At 45.7% G+C, this 12,966-nt stretch overlaps 2 protein-coding genes across 3 annotated transcripts in view; both read right to left on the bottom strand.

Moving 5' to 3' along the window:
- The window catches only part of LOC132867720 (histone-lysine N-methyltransferase PRDM7-like), a 122,531-nt gene extending 113,905 nt beyond the window's left edge, over window positions 1-8,626 (bottom strand). The window contains exon 1 of one of the 2 annotated variants that reach the window (XM_060900731.1): window positions 8,484-8,626. The gene's annotated coding sequence lies outside the window, so the exon portion shown is untranslated. The remainder of the gene's footprint in view (window positions 1-8,483) is intronic. The other variant, XM_060900732.1, reaches the window with a different exon arrangement.
- LOC132867674 (zinc finger protein 585A-like) overlaps window positions 1-12,966 on the bottom strand; it is a 1,308,017-nt gene that overhangs the window by 115,323 nt on the left and 1,179,728 nt on the right. The window lies entirely within an intron of this gene.

The following is a 12,966-nucleotide window of genomic DNA, read 5'->3' as shown; positions in this document are numbered from 1 at the left end:
GCAGAAACACCAGGAACCTGTGGCGGGGGATTCAGACCATCACAGACTACAAGCCCTCGCTACAGACCTGTGACAACTCCACCTCTCTGCTGAATCAGTTGAACGACTTCTTCACTCGCTTTGAGGCAGACAACAGCACCACGGCACAGAAGACCCCACCACCTCCCGGCGACTAGGTGTTGACGCTGTCCCCAGACACCATGAGGAGAGCTCTCAGGACGACAAATGCACAGAAAGCCCCGGGTCCTGATAACATTCCTGGTCGTGTCCTAAGAGACTGTGCCGAGGAGCTCACAGATGTCTTTACAGACATCTTCAACATCTCGTTGAGCCAGGCTGTTGTCCCCACGTGCCTCAAAGCCACCACCATCATCCCAGTCCCAAAGAAGCAGTCTCCCTCCTGCTTCAATGACTACTGCCTGGTCACACTCACTCCCATCCTCATGAAGTGCTTCGAGCGGCTAGTCATGCGGCATATCAAGTCTGCCCTCCCCCCCGCCCTGGACCCTTTCCAGTTTGCATATCAGTCCAACAGTTCGACCGATGATACCATCTCCACTGCCCTCCACTTAGCCCTCACCCACCTGGAGACAAAAGACTCGTACGTCAGAATGCTGTTCATAGACTTCAGCTCAGCATTCAACACAATCATTCTTCAGCAGCTCATTCATAAACTGGACCAGCTGGGACTCAACACCTCCCTGTGCAACTGGCTGCTGGACTTCCTGATGGGGAGACCATAGGCTGTACGGGTCAGCAGCAACTCCTCCAGCATCATCACATTGAACACGGGGGCCCCCCCAAGGATGTGTGCTGAGCAGGGCTCTACAGTGCGCACATTTCACTCGCATTTGTGAGCGAATTTTTTGGCATGCGAACGACGAAAAAAAAAAACGCGCATTCGTGCGAGGGCTTCTTGCGGCCGACAATTTAGGAAAGCACTGAGCACAGACGCGACGAGTTTAACATTCTAAAATGTATCAAACGTTAAACTGCAAAGTATGTAAATCCAGCGCTGGATAGCCTACCTAATATTTTTTACACTAGAGACAAGAAAATTACATCAAATGTGTTCATCAGAGCCTTGTAGTGCTCAATGTGAAAGAATTTTGTGAATATCTCCTTCCGTTTTCGTGTAAATCCCCGTTGTTTGGAGGGAGCACTGAGAAAATCCTTCACTTTCTGTGTGACACTGTCTCTGCGCGCGGATGGGGGAGGGGCTGCTCGCTCTCTCACACACACACACACACACACACACACGAGGGAGGGGCTGCTCCCTCTCAGAGAGACACATGCTTGTAGCCTCATGGCAGTGTAACGAGTAACGGCCTGTATTGTTGTGTGTTTTCTGCCTGCGCCTTGCTCCCTGTCTGTAGTTGCATGCATTGCCTCTGTCTTGCACTGTGGTGGTTCCCACGGTACCCGGGGGGGTGAAAAAGTTACATTTTTTTTTGCCGTTCTGCCATGCTAGTGCATTTTACCGGGACATGAGATTTCAGCATTTTTATTCATCTCGGTCTGTAGCTTGAATAAGTTTAGGCTACTGAATAACACTTTCAGTTAAAGTTGAGTCTGGTGCTTTTGTGCTGACGCTACAATAGCCTACTATCACAATAAATATCCCCCGTAACATTTCCCGTTTTCTACTCATCTTTCTGTGATTGACCCTCTTTCCCACGGTTGTATGTTGTGGGTGTGGCATTAGGTGGGAAAAGTGCTTTTTAGGGATTCATCAGATCATTCAACTGAGAGATAACTGAGAGCTGGTTCAGACCGAACTGAGAAATATATTCGCTATGCAGAGAATAACGGCGTTTTTTAAAAGCAATGATGGTGGAAACAAGAATAAAAGAACGGACGAGGAAGAAAGTGTAGTGAAGAAAGCTAGAACGATGGGAGAAAGTGCGGGAAAATTATATAATGAGATGGAAAGCACACACCCCAGTACAAACATTTAGATGGGAACATACAACACAGCAGAAAAACAAATAATATACAGATGGTGCATGTCACAACACAGCAGAAAAACAAAGAATATATATACACAACTGGGCGTGTTGAGTTGCAGATGTTAATTGCACATTAGTTATAGAAACTCAGTTCAGCTACAAAACTCAGGATATTGCACTGTATTTGGTATTGCACTGTATTGGGTATGAATGTAAAAGTGTAGAAATATAAATATAAAATATACAAAAGCTATAAAAACTAAAAAGTTGCTCTGTGAGGTTGCACTGTAATAAGTATTGCACTGTATCAGGTAAGTGTGAGAATATTGTCCTTTTAGGTCCTTGTTGGTGCATTGTTGCACCTGCCAGAAGTGGCATCAGTCAGTGCATGCAATTAGCCTTTTTCACATTACGTCACTTACAGAAGAACCTCACATCCGTTTTCAGCCTTTTGAATGGAAGAAGAGGCGGCATGCTAATCTGCTGGCTAACAAGTAGCAACCATAGAAAGTCAGTAAACTTCCTTTCCAAAACAAGACAGATAGGTGACTGGAATGGTCGCTAACAATACGTAATGCGCAATATTATTATCAATCTTATCTGTGAATGACACAGTTTTGTTAACATATGTTGCCGCCGTATACTACTTCTTCCATTCAAAAGGCTGAAAACGGATATGAGTTCCCCTGCAAGTGATGTAATGTGAAAAATGCTAATTGTTCAACGTGGTTATGGCCTGTGGGGGGAAAACTGTTTTTGAGTCTGTTGGTCCTTGCTTTGCTGCACCTGTAATGCCTGCCTGAGGGCAGCAAGTCAAAGAGCTCAGAGCCAGGGTGGGAGCCGTCCTTGATGATGATATTAGCTCTGCTGAGCTCTGCTCTCTGTTTAGCTACTGTTTGTTCATTCATTCAGTTGTTCGTTATTCATTTTATTCATTCGTTCATTCATTCATTCTCAATTGAATTTTGCGTTTTATGTGTTGGTGTGTCTAAGGTTTGCGCTGCAATAAACCTTTAAAATGAAAACCTACTTGTGCCCCGATTTTTTTCCCTGTGCTCCTAAAATTTTTAAACTTAGGAGCACATGTGCTCCCGAAAAAAAAAAGTTAGTGTAGAGCCCTGGTGCTGAGCCCCCTCCTCTTCACTCTGCTGACCCACAACTGCACACCAACATCCAGCTCCAACCTCTTCATTAAGTTGCAGACAGCATGACTGTGGTGGGTCTCATCAACAATGGCGATGAGACAATCTACAGGAGTGAGGTGAGCCGCCTGGCCATGTGGTGCAAGGACAATTTCCACCTGAATGTCGAGAAAACGAAGGAGATTGTTGTGGACTTCAGAAGAGCGCACACCCAGCATGCTCCACTAACTATCGACGGTGCTGCAGTGGAGAGGGTGAGCAGCACCAAGTTTCTGGGTGTGCACATCTCTGAAGACCTGTCCTGGAGCAACAACACCGCATCACTGGCCAAAAAAGCCCAACAGCGTCTGTACTTCCTCCGCAAACTGAGGACAGCAAGAGCCCCGGCCCCCATCATGCACACATTCTACAGAGGCACCATCGAGAACATCCTGACCAGCTGCATCACAGTGTGGTATGGCACCTGCACCATGTCCTGCTGCAAGACTCTGCAGCGCATCGTGAGAGTAGCTGAGAGGATCATTGGTGTCTCTATCCCTTCTCTTATGGATATCTATAACTCCCGCCTCACCTGCAAAGCCATCAGGATTGCAGGTGACCCCACCCACCCATCTCACAGCCTCTTCATCCTGCTGCCGTCAGGGAGGAGACTGCGGAGTCTTTGAGCCAAAACCAGCAGGCTCAAGGACAGTTTCTTTCACCAGGCGATCAGGAGGCTCAACTCCCTCCCTGTTCTGCCCCTCCTCCCCCCTCTGCCCCTGCCACAGATTCTGCCCGCACACCCCCGCCCCCCCCCCATTCAGCATCTGACATCATGTCACCCTCACAGGTTCCCCCCCCCCCAACACACACACACTCAACATCCATTCATTCGCACACTGAACTCAGGGACTGCACATTTCACTTTACCTCGCTCATTTGCACTATTCCGCATTACCTCACCTTAACAGCTATTAGTTTATTGTTTATACTGCTTATTTCATGTTTACCTGCTATACCTCAAGTGCCCTTGACTGTTTATTTTGTCCCTTTGCTCCAATTTATGTGTGTGTGTATATACACCTGTGAGTGTTTAGTCTATGTCTATTTCTTATCTAGAGTGTTTATACTGTTTATATTGTTTATTTCAGTTATTCTATTTTTATTTATTGCATTGCCTGTTTGTACCATGGGTCAGAGTGGACTGAAATTTCATCTGTGCTGTATGTCGAGCATGTATAGCATATTTGACAATAAAGTTGACTTGATGACAGCAATTTAATTGATCACTGCCAGTTAGTTGATGTAAATGGCAATTTTTCTATGCATACTAAGGTGTTCCACAAGGTTCCGTCTTAAGCCCACTGCTTTTTTCTTTTTACATGTTACCTCTGGGTAATGTAGCATGATATCAAGCATGATATTAGCTTCCACTGTTATGCTGATGACACACAGTTGTATGCTTTTACAAAGCCAGATGAGAGAAAAAAAAGCTTAATAAAACTGATGAATGTGTAAAAGACATACACTGGATGCTTATTAACTTTCTTTTACTTAACTCTGACAAGACAGATGTACCTGTACTAGGACCACATGCAGCTTGAAGTAGGTTTTCTAATTACACAGTAACTCTGGATGGCCTTTCTGTTTTTTCATGTGCAGCAGTAAGACCTTGGGATGATCTTTGACTCCAGCCTTTTATTTGAAACTCATTTCGATAACATTACAAAGATGGCTTTATTTCATCTCAGAAATATTCCTAAGAAACAATGTCTTTACATGATGCAGAAAAACTAGTTCATGGATTTGTTCCCTTTAGGTTGCATTATTGTAATGGCTTACCGTCTGGATGTTCCAATAAGTGCATAAACAAGTTCCAGTTAGTTCAAAATGCAGCAACAAGAGTCCTTACAAGAACTAGGAGATATGACCATATCACCCCTATCTTATCCACATTGCACTGGCTCCCAATCAAATTTCACATTGATTATAAAATACTACGATTGACCTTTAAAGCACTGAATGGTCTCATGCCACAGTACCTGAGCGAACTTCTGGTCCTTTATGACTCACCACGCCTACTTAGATCAAAAGGTGTTTGCAGTCTCTTGACACCTCATATAGTGAAGGCTCCATCAAGGGGCAGAGCCTTTTCTTACTAAGCCCCAGTTATAGCACAGCCTTCCAAGTAATATTTAGGACTCAGAAAGACAGTCTTAATGTTTACATCTTGACTGAAAACATACCTGTTTAGTCAAGCCTTTTGTTTGTTACTATACACACTTTTTTTTTTATTAGGTAAAGGAGTAGATCTGGAAGATCCTCAGACATAGTCTGTTTTGGTAAACTGAGATGTATGGATGCTGTCTCCCCACCCCCCATCACCACCACTCTCACATTCATTCGGGTTTGTTGACAGTGTAGTGGCTGCTGCTTTATGTCCCAGGGCTCCCTCATGTCGGTGTTACTTTCTGGCTCTCCCTTTTCACGTTGCAGTTATAGTTGGTCTTGCCAGACTTCCTGCTTGCACTTGGAACACAATATACACCGTTTTCTTAACAATTAGGTGACAATGGACAAACCTAACAATCTGTGTTTCTCTCTCTGTCGAGTTACATGTCACTCCTGAGATACCAGTGATGCGGACCTCTCCTGCTCTTTGGACCTGCCTGGTCCATCCTGATGCCTTACGTCTAGCTGGAGTTCTCATCACTTTGCACCTGAAAGGATGGCCCATATGTACAGCACCTTATCCATTCTGATGCCCTACTTCTAGCTGAGGTTCTTGTTACTTCTCTCCCTGTGGAAGATGGCCCCATATGGGCAATCTAAATATATAATTTAGGACTGCAGTTATCATGAACCGTTTTACAATCAAGTCTCCATCAATGAACAGTTGATAACATCAACAAAAACTTCATGTTAAAACTCTAATGAGTTTCCTGGTTATACAATTGCATTTTTTGACCATATCGGACACACTTATAGAAGGGAGTTATTTATAATCATGCAATCGGTAATCATCCAAATAAAGATGGGTTCCCTTTCGAGGTCATCTCAAGGAGTTTTTCCTTGCCACTGTCACCTCAGACTTGCTCATCAAGGATACATTTATTAAGTAATATATTTAAAATCTGTATTTTTCTGTCAAACTTGTTTGCAACAATGGCTATTGTTAAAAGCATTCTACAAATCAAGTCAATTTATTGGACAAAAAACTGTACCGAAAACACAACCTCCTTGATAGAGGTAATAACAAATGCTTTCCAATCTTTCTTTCTCCACATGAACTCAGCTAAATCATGATCAGTTATGACATGATTAGGATGACCCTCAGTGAACAATCTACACTTCTTAGAGGTGTAACTTTTTTTGTGAACAGAAGACAGCATGGCAGATGAAGAATAGCAGCGAGCACACCAACAGCCTGATAGAAGTATCAAGGTAGCGGAGATACAAATCACTTCTGGTCACAACTTTAAGAATAAAACCAAAGCAAAAACAGGACGCAGAGCTTTGTGAGTTGGGCCTTTAGCTTTGAGTTGAAGTAACAGGTTTCATTGCTGCCAGAGCTAACTGTTAGACACAGTTCTCCCTCTCTCTCCAGGGATAAGAGGCTTATGGCCCTTTTCCACTACCCTTTTTCAGCTCACTTCAGCCCGACACGGCTCGCATTTCGACTATCTAATGCCGCTTTTCCACTACCAACGCGGCTGAGTTGGGCTGAGTCGAGCTGAGCGGGGCTGTTGGAGTTGCATTTTGACTACAACCGCGCTGAACCGTGCTGGCTGGAAGTGGGTAGACACATTGGGTGGAGTTAGCGAAAGTGGGTGGACGTCAGGTGATGTCGTTAGGCGGCGCAAACAGTGACATCAGTGACCTTTTAAGCAGTAGTCTCACAACCCGGAGAGTAAACAATAAACATGGAGGACATGGAGTCGTTAGTGTTGCTGGTCTTGGTGCTGTGGCTTGTTGTCGCCGACAACGCCAACAGATACTGGCAAGAGCGTATAGATGAGGCGAGGCGCATAAGGCTTCATAATTCTCGTAATTCTCCTTCTTCCGGGTTTACGGTGTTTACAGATCCCAGCGTGCTTGCGGGGCGTGTCTGGGCGTGTGAGGACACGCCTCCTCACCAATCAGTGCACAGGGGAGTGTCTACTCACGCCCCTAGCCTCACTCAACTCGGTTTGGCTCGCTTCAGCCCCACTCCAAAACCGTGCGAGTTTTGGGGGCTGAGCAGGGCTGAAGCGAGCTGAGTCGTGCTGTTCTTAGATAGTCAAAATGCGAGCCGTGTTGGGCTGAAGTGAGCTGAAGCGAGCTGAAGTGAGCTGAAAAAGGGTAGTGGAAAAGGGCCATAAGAACAGCACGACTCAGCTCGCTTCAGCCCTGCTCAGCCCCCAAAACTCGCACGGTTTTGGAGTGGGGCTGAAGCGAGCCAAACCGAGTTGAGTGAGGCTAGGGGCGTGAGGAGACACTCCCCGTGCACTGATTGGTGAGGAGGAGTGTCCTCACACTCCCACACACGCCCCGCGAGCACGCTGGGATCTGTAAACACCGTAAACCCGGAAGAAGAAGAATTACGAATTACGAGAATTATGAAGCCTTATGCACCTCGCCTCATCTATACGCTCTTGCCAGTATCTGTTGGCGTTGTCGGTGACAACAAGCCACAGAACCAAGACCAGCAACACTAATGGCTCCATGTCCTCCATGTTTATTGTTTACTATCCGGGTCGTGAAACTACCGCTTAAAAGGTCACTGATGTCACTGTTTGCGCCGCATAACGACATCACCTGACGTCCACCCACTTTTGCTAACTCCACCCAATGTGTCCACCCACTTCCAGCCAGCACGGTTCAGCGCGGTTGTAGTCGAAATGCAACTCCAACAGCCCCGCTCAGCCGCGTTGGTAGTGGAAAAGCGGCATTAGAGCTCAACACCGAACGATTCTTCCAGTAACGAGATCTCCAGGTTTGGGAAAACATGCCTAAAATAGTCCGCTATGATTTCATCCATTTTCAATGTGTAAAGCTTCCGGCTTAACATACTGCAGAAGGGATGATGCTGCCTGATTGGTTTATATTTAAAAAAAAAACCGAGGGAAAAAAAAAAAGTTTGTAAGAAATCAAGCCGAGAAATAAAAGTTGGAATTGAGAGGAAGTCGCAATTTAGCAAAAAAAAATTAATAATAATAATAATAACGTGATGGAAATTAACTTTAAGTGAAGATTATTTAAATACTTTCAATATACAACTAAACAGGTTAACCAAACTACAGATCTCTCCTGAGTGGATAAGTAGTGCACTACCGAGAGTGCACACGGCATTATTTCAAACTGAACGGAGTTCACTAATACAGTAAAGTGGAGATGTATTGGAATTCGACCACACACCTTCAGTTGAACTTACCTCAGGGTTTTAAATCCTCAGAGCCAAACACAATAACATGCTTTTATTTTTATAAATCGAGGGGCTAAAGCTATTCAGGCGAGCAGCAGCTTTTTTTTCTTCTCCAGTGTTTTCTAGCGGTTGGAGACGCAGCTACTGGACGCGTTACCGCCACCACCTGGACTGGAGTTTTAGGATGGAGGACGCCTATGCCTATCCCAACCCTTACGGTACACATATGCCGCTTTTCCACTACCAACGCGGCTGAGTTGGGCTGAGCCGTGCCGTGCTGAGTCGAGCTGAGCGGGGCTGTTGGCGTTGCATTTCGACTACAATCGCGCTGAACCGTGCTGGCTGGAAGTGGGTGGACACATTGGGTGGAGTTAGCGAAAGTGGGTGGACGTCAGGTGATGTCGTTAGGCGGCGCAAACAGTGACATCAGTGACCTTTTAAGCAGTAGTCTCACAACCCAGAGAGTAAACAATAAACATGGAGGACATGGAGTCGTTAGTGTTGCTGGTCTTGGTGCTGTGGCTTGTTGTCACCGACAACGCCAACAGATACTGGCAAGAGCGTATAGATGAGACGAGGCGCATAAGGCTTCATAATTCTCGTAATTCTCCTTCTTCCGGGTTTACGGTGTTTACAGATCCCAGCGTGCTCGCGGGGCGTGTGTGGGAGTGTGAGGACACTCCTCCTCACCAATCAGTGCACAGGGGAGTGTCTCCTCACGCCCCTAGCCTCACTCAGCTCGGTTTGGCTCGCTCCAGCCCTACTCCAAAACCGTGCGAGTTTTGGGGGCTGAGCAGGGCTGAAGCGAGCTGAGTCGTGCTGTTCTTAGATAGTCGAAACGCGAGCCGTGTCGGGCTGAAGTGAGCTGAAAAAGGGTAGTAGAAAAGGGCCAATAGATTTACATAGAAGACTAGATTCCTCACCTGACGTCACAGGGTCATGTGACGCCCCGGTGTCCGCCATTTTGAAGGTCAAGCTAGCTAATGTCAACAACATAGTAGCTAGTATGTTACTGTAGCAATGTTTATGCTCAGTCATTTGGATGACTGTTAAAACCTTTCAGTCTCAAGTTTTTCCTTTACTGTATTTACTAGTTTACTGTAATTATGATCCAGCAGCTATTTACACCGGATCCAGTGTAAATAGCTGCCGGAGCGCGCTCCGGCTTGCTCCCCCTCAAATTAAGCAGCGCGCTCCGGCTTGCTCCCGGAGTGCTCCGGCCGAGGTTCCGGAGCGCGCTCCGGCTTGCTCCCCCTCAAATTAAGCAGCACGCTCCGGCTTGCTCCCGGAGTGCTCCGGCCGAGGTTTCAGAGCGCTCTCCAGCTTGCTCCCCCTCAAATTAAGCAGCGCGCTCCGGCTTGCTCCCGGAGTGCTCCGGCCGAGGTTCCGGAGTGTGCTCCGGCTTGCTCCCCCTCAAATTAAGCAGCACGCTCCGGCTTGCTCCCGGAGTGCTCCGGCCGAGGTTCCGGAGCGCGCTCCGGCAGCTATTTACACTGGATCCGGTGTAAATAGCTGCCGGATCATAATTACAGTAAACTAGTAAATACAGTAAAGGAAAAACTTGAGACTGAAAGGTTTTAACAGTCATCCAAATGACTGAACGTAAACATTGCTACAGTAACGTACTAGCTACTATGTTGTTGACATTAGCTAGTGCTAACAACTAGCTGCTAGTGCACTGCTACAACACAGACACTGACCCTAATAATACAGTTCTTGGTCATTGCCTGGTAACAGCAAATTTATAACGGGCCATGTCTCAACAGACTAAGAAGTTATTTCAATGACATTTAATAACATTTTGTTTATCCTGAGAACCGAAAGTAAATGAAAATGTGAACAAACCTTAGCTGTAATAAGATGGCAACCACCGGCTCCAGGGACGACCCACTGATGTAGGCATGTTACCCAGCCTGACACAAAATATTTGTAGGCATCCAAACTCTTATACGCTTTCAGATCAATACCTGTGTATGGCGATGGGTTTTTAACGACATACAGTAGGTATACAGATCATGTGGGCCGAAGTCAGGTAAAGACGAGGGCTTCGTGTACTTCCGTACGTCAGTGAACAATCCTGGTGGAAGCAGGTAAACGTCGTTCTCTAAGCCTGCTAACCTCAATTTTTGCAAATACCTCTCCCTCTGCTCGCCCTGTAAATGCCCTACGTCGCTGGACAGTGAAGGTGTTTTCTGCATCTCGCTCCTTTTTCTTTTATGTTTTTCGTTTGTCGCCTTCCTCGCATTCAAACTGATTCGAGCCGTGATGTCCAAAATGGCAGCCTAACGATGCATCACATGACTTGGTCACGTGGGTGAAAAACCTCAATTCCAGAACGTCCGCACAGGGCGTCCATCTTACCACAGACAAGGGGTATGAAGACTTACGCAAGCACAGCACAGTACTCACATTATGATTTACAGGAAATCAAAGTACTGACTTTGATGACAAGATGATGTGTGTCTGTGTGTGTTTTAATTGTAGATGTTTATATCAGTATGTTTAGTTTTATTTTAACTGCACATTGGAGCCTAGTCAAATGAAATTTCAATCTAACATATATTGACTTTGACATGATAATCAGCTTTGAATGTTCTTTTTGTAAATGTAAAGATATCTTTTTCTCATCTCATTATCTCTAGCCGCTTTATCCTTCTACAGGGTCACAGGCAAGCTGGAGCCTATCCCAGCTGACTACGGGCGAAAGGCAGGGTACACAAATCAAATCAAAATCAAATCAAGTTTATTTGTACAGCGCTTTTAACAATAAACATTGTCGCAAAGCAGCTTTACAGAATTTGAACGACTTAAAACATGAGCTAATTTTATCCCTAATCTATCCCCAATGAGCAAGCCTGTGGCGACGGTGGCAAGGAAAAACTCCCTCAGACGACATGAGGAAGAAACCTCGAGAGGAACCAGACTCAAAAGGGAACCCATCCTCATTTGGGCAACAACAGACAGCCTGACTATAATATTAACAGTTTTAACAGGTATAACCCTCAACTGTCCTCATGGGGCCGTCCTTCACAGGAGTGGGGCGATAAAACTCCGACCAGACACAGGGCACCAGGATGGATCAAGCAGGTCCGAGGGGCAGAAGAGGCCAGCATCTCAATCCCAGGATCAACATGTAACTCAGAGGGACAGATGGGGGGGGAGAGAAAGAAAACACGTTGTTAGGTATGCCCTAAAAATGACAAGTATTAAATCTGTGTGGTAGGCTCGCAGAGACGAGAGTCTTTACATCAGGCATGACGCACAATGGCATGTTAATATGGTAAAAAATATATCATGACCTGCTCTGGCTGGATGCTTGATTGGGTGATGGGAGCACACTCCTCAGCAATGATGAGATGCAGATGGGACCCTTAGGCCTGGCCAAGACAATTCAGTTACATTTCACCGGGTCTGGGACATGCGACAGAACGTCTGACGGCCGATTCCCTGCAGGCTACGATAGCCAGTCGAGGTCCCCACCGTCTCCACCAAAAGATTTCCTGTTGACTCCATGTAACTCAGAGGGACAGATTTGGGGTGGGGGTGGGGGGGGAAGAGAAAGAAAACACAGGTGGTTAGGTATGCCCAATGTCACCTGAATAAGTAGGAACAGTATACATATTGCACCGAGTACAAGCAGGGACTCCGGCAACTAACTATGACAGCATAACTAAAAGGAGAGGGCCAGAAGGTAACACAGGCATGAGGCCTGGACACCTGGACAAGTCGCCAGGTCATCACAGGGCTGACACATAGACACAGACAACCATTCACACTCACACCTACGGTCAATTTAGAGTCACCAGTTAACCTAACCTGCATGTCTTTGGACTGTGGGGGAAACCGGAGCACCCGGAGGAAACCCACACGGACACGGGGAGAACATGCAAACTCCACACAGAAAGGCCCTCGCCGGCCCTGGGGCTCGAACCCAGGACCTTCTTGCTGTGAGGCGACAGCGCTAACCACTACACCACCGTGCCGCCCAAGATATCTTTTTATCCTTGGAAGTATAACCACATGTGATTAATTAAATGCTTTTTTTGTCACAAACTACCGTGAGTCACTGTCACTGTTTTATACTATTACTTACTCGGGCAGTGCATTTGTTATTATGCTATGATGTGAGTTTACATTTGTTATTATGCTATGATGTGAGTTTACATTTGTTATTATGCTATGATGTGAGTGCATTAGGTTTTTGAGGTGGATGAAGTATTTCTGAAGTTTCAGAAGTGAGTAAGCTGTTTATTTAACTTTAGCTTCCCCTACGGCCCTATCACATGTAAAAATATTTTCTTTTTTTTTTATTATTATTTTTTTTAATTTATTTGCTAACAAATACAAACAAATACAAAGTAAAAAGGACAGAATGAAACAAATCAATACATACACATGACATACAACAGAAGCACTAACGTAACTAACAACAATTTCAAAGGCTGGACAATACTACTAATATGTTAACAAAGAGATGTAACAGAACACATGG

The sequence above is a fragment of the Neoarius graeffei genome, chromosome 19 (genome assembly GCF_027579695.1).
Source record: "Neoarius graeffei isolate fNeoGra1 chromosome 19, fNeoGra1.pri, whole genome shotgun sequence".
Taxonomy (NCBI): domain Eukaryota; kingdom Metazoa; phylum Chordata; class Actinopteri; order Siluriformes; family Ariidae; genus Neoarius; species Neoarius graeffei.
The sequence above is the reverse complement of the archived record's forward strand: the minus strand, read 5'-3'. Positions and strand labels throughout refer to the sequence as shown.